The following is a 4,809-nucleotide window of genomic DNA, read 5'->3' on the forward strand; positions in this document are numbered from 1 at the left end:
AGGACCAAGTCACTCTCCTAAATCTGGGCATAAACTGTCATGTTATGTCCAGACCGAGTGAGATGGCCCGGAAAGTAGAGTTGTAAATTCTGTTGGACGACATATTCGACCTCGAGACACAAAAGAAGGTCACTACCAAAGATACCTTACAAGCAGAACTTATTGCAGAAGGAGGAAAGAATCGAGGCAACTACAGAAGCACCATACTGTCCCCCGAGCTTAAAGCGGCAGCTAAAAGCCTTCGTGAGAACAAGGAGATAGTTGTCAGGAGAGGTGACAAGTCGCCAATATATGTCATTCTTAAAAAGACGAATATCTGGCGAAAATGAACATCATACTCTCTGACCAAACTAAGTTCCAAAGGGTAACGAAGGACACTACAGCCGAATTAAAAGCAAAGGTCAACAAACTGATCGAAACTGTGAACGCCAAGAAATCCGGACTCCACCTGCCAAAGATCATTGGGGAATATAAACCTGGATATGCGTATGGAAATGTCAAGACGCACAAGCCTGGAAACCCACTTCGGCCAATCATTAGCCAGATACCCACACCCACGTACAGACTGGCGAAGCGACTCAACGGCCTGCTGACTCCTTATGTTCCTTGCGCCTTCAGCCTGAAGTCTCCAAAGGAATTTGTTGACTTACTGCGGGGCACACGGGCCACAGGGATAAGAGCCTCGTTGGACGTAGAATCGCTTTACCAACGTACCTGTGGACGAGACAATCGGAATGATAGCCGACAGAGTGTATCGTGATCCAGCCTGTACTCCTCTTGACATACCAGAAAATATTCTGAGGAAACTACTCCAAGCTTGTACTAAAGAGGCACCCTTCTTGAGCCCGGATGGGCACATGTATAAGCAAGTAGATGGGGTCGCCATGGGTTCTCCCCTAGGTGTCCTGTTTGCAAACTTCTACATGGGTACCATCGAGCAAAAAGTCTTAGTCGACATGAACTTGAAACCGGCCATATACTGCAGGTATGTTGACGACATTTTTACACAGGTACCTGATGTCAGACATCTGCAGGAGCTGAAGGAGGCATTTGAGCAGAGTTCCGTGCTGCGTTTCACTTACGAGATGGAAAAGGATGGGAAGCTGCCCTTTCTAGATGTAACAGTCATGGAAAAGGGCGGAGGTTTCCACACTGCAGTCTACACTAAGGAAACAAACATAGGAATGTGCCCTAAATGCCAACAGCGACTGCCCAGACAGGTACAAGAGGAGTGTTGTTAACGCATATGTCGACCGTGCTCTCAGCCACAGCTCAGAATGGAAGCAAGTCCGACGAAGAACTCTGTAGGGTAAGGCAGGTCCTAGTCAATAACGGCTTCTCCAATGGTTTCATCGAAGACATCATAAGAAGGAAAGTGAAAAGCCATGCAACCTCTGAAGAGACAACTAACACAACACCTATACCCCCTATTAGACTATTTTACAGGAACTTCTTTTCCACAGCTCATAAAACGGAGGGAAAGGGTCCTGAAAGATATTGTTAATAGAAACGTTATCCCTACAGACAAAAATCAGAGGATACAACTGACGATTTACTATAAAACCAGAAAAACGGCCAGCCTACTCATGAGAAACTCTCCAGACACAAAACAGAACGCTTTAAAAGAGGACTAACGTCGTCTATGCCTTCAAATGCCCACTTGGGGACTGTAAGCTCCAAAAAAACCCAGTATATAGGCAAGACAACAACATCTCTTTCTAGGCGTTTACCGATGCATAAGCAACAGGGCTCCATTAAGGAACATATAATCTCTTCCCACAACCAAACCATCGCCAGAGAAATCCTAGTAAACAACACAGAAATCATCGATAGATTCAGCGATAGCAGGCGGCTTGACGTTTGCGAGGCACTGCACATCAAGAAGTCAACACCAGCAATCAACAGCCAATTATTGCACAACTATATTCTACCACCTCAAGACTCCACTCCAATATAGAAGCATCAAGAAATATGGACCAATAGGCTTTCTACAAACACTTCTATTCAATATCCATTGTTTCGTGTTCTGTCTTGTGTTGATGAAATTAATACCCTATTAATACTCTTGTTCTGTCTTGTGTTGATGAAATTAATACCCTATTAATACCACATTTTGTTCTGTCTTGTGTTAATGCCACATCACCCCTTCCACCTCACTCAAATGTAGATATAAAATCGGAGATACGTAAGTTCTATTCAGTTGTGTATTTGTGAACTAAAGTCTTTGAAAATGTAATAAGTTTTACGAAACGCGCCCGTGTCGCGTCAGACTAGAAATAAAAATGAATTTTGGAGAATTGATTTTTGATTTACCTCCAACAGTGAAGCGTAATGTACGAAAGATTGAGAAAATTCGTGTTAGAATTATTAATCTTACTTTTTCGGTCATATTTAATAATATATGTCTACAGGAAAGGACTGCTACCAAAATATACTAATATTAAAGCGCACGACCCAGCAGCAAGGAATCAAGCCTTCACGATAAAATATCGCCAGGATCTGATTCGTGATCAGATATACAAGGCAGAGAATGAAATCAAAGGCAACAAAACGCAACTACTTCATGCTACAAACGAGTGGAGAAATAGCAACATCGACGATAGTATCCGTACCCGCATTGAACAACACCTCGACATCCTCACAGACCAATATATATATATATATATATATATATATATATATATATATATATATATATATATATATATATATATATATATATATATATATATACATATATATATATATATTATATATATGTATATATATATATATATATATATATATATATATATATCTATATATATATATATATATAAATATATATATATATATATATATATATATATATATATATATATTTATATATATATATACTATATATATATATATATATATATATATATATATATATATATATATATATATATATATATATATATTTCCACGTCCATCTCTTTGACCTCTTAGTTAGGTCAAGTCTGGTAGAATCTCAGGGGGAGTCTCGTTTCTCCTGCAGCCTGAGATCATAACACTATATACCACACACTTGCATGAACTCTCAAGGTATATTTAACAAACAGAACACCTCCCCTATTTGTAAACGGCCTCCGTTTTGTAGGCCATGGAGAAGAAATTTCTGTAGAACAATTTTATTGAAAGTACAGGTATTTGCGGTACTGGTTGTTCCGTCGCCTGTTGCACACCTCGCCACCTTTCTTTTTATGATGTTTTCTGCATATCCATTGGAGAAACCATTATTGAACAAGGTCTGCCTTATTCTACATAACTCCTTATCCACATGCTTCCACCCAGAGCTGTGAGTGAGAGCTCGGTCGACGTAAGCGTTCACAACACTCAGTTTGTATCTCTCCGGGCAGTCGCTGTCAGCATTAAGGCACATACTTATGTTTCCCATTAGTATATACTGTATGATGAAAGATCCCATTCCGTTCCTTGACTGTTACAGCTAAGAAGGGCATCTTACCCCTACTCTCCATCTCATAAGTGAAGATAAAAGCGAACTTTGCTTGCATGCTTCCTTTAACTGCAGCTGTCATTATCATATCTTATCAATCACAATAATGTGGCTGAAGATATGATAACCAAGCCACACACTAGAAAATGAAGAAACGACGTCGTTTTAGTCCCTCCTCGACCATTATCAAGTCGATTGTCATGAATCGACTTGATAACACAAACAATATGGTCCAGGACGGACCGAAAGGTCTTCGTCACTTCTTCTGGTGGGTGGTTTGGTCATCAAACCCCTCCCATGAAACTATTACAAATCCACTATGAGCTCACAGTATAAAACAGAAGAAAAGAATAATAAAAAATATAATTTAAAGAAGAGTGAAACCGACAGCCCCAGACAAAAGATTGGGAATTCGTTATTTACTATAAAAAAAGGACAGCTGATTTAATACTTAAGAACAGCCCCAATAAACAATACAACAACATAGAGGTACACAACATACCTGGCGAGGCTACAGGTGGTAACATAAGAGGTACACAAAATACCTAGCAAGGTTACAGGTGGTAACATAAGAGGTACACAACATACCTAGCGAGGCTACAGATCGTAACATAAGTGGTACACAACATACCTAGTGAGGCTACAGATCGTAACATAAGTGGTACACAACATACCTAGCGAGGCCTACAGATCGTAACATAAGTGGTACACAACATTCCTAGCGAGGCTACAGATCGTAACACAAGAGTACACAACATACCTAGTGAGGCTACAGGTGGTAACATAAGAGGTACACAACATACCTAGCGAGGTTACAGGTGGTAACATAAGAGGTACACAACATACCTAGTGAGGCTACAGGTGGTAACATAAGAGGTACACAAAATACCTAGCGAGGTTACAGGTGGTAACACAAGAGTACACAACATACCTGGAGTGGTTCTGGTTGGGTTATGGGGTGAGGCACAGTGGTCCAAGGTCGTCTCGGTAAAGATGGCCTTGAGTGTTCACTTTTTCTACCCCCTGTCTGGGGCTTCCTTTTGATATATTAATGGATTTGGTTAACAATTTTAATCGGTATGAAAATGTGTGTTTGACTGTCATTTAATTATTAAAGAAAACTGCGAACCCCATGTCAGAGCTGTAGGCAACTGCACAGTGATCTCACCACCCGCCTCTTCCCACCCACCTCCCACCACTTACCACCACCTCTCACCACTTACAACCCACCTACTACCACTTTCCACCCACCTCTCACCACTTACAACCCACCTACCACCCACCTCTCTCCACTTACAAACCCACCTACCACCACTTTCCACCCACCTCTC

Source organism: Procambarus clarkii, chromosome 59 (assembly GCF_040958095.1).
Source record: "Procambarus clarkii isolate CNS0578487 chromosome 59, FALCON_Pclarkii_2.0, whole genome shotgun sequence".
NCBI classification, from domain to species: domain Eukaryota; kingdom Metazoa; phylum Arthropoda; class Malacostraca; order Decapoda; family Cambaridae; genus Procambarus; species Procambarus clarkii.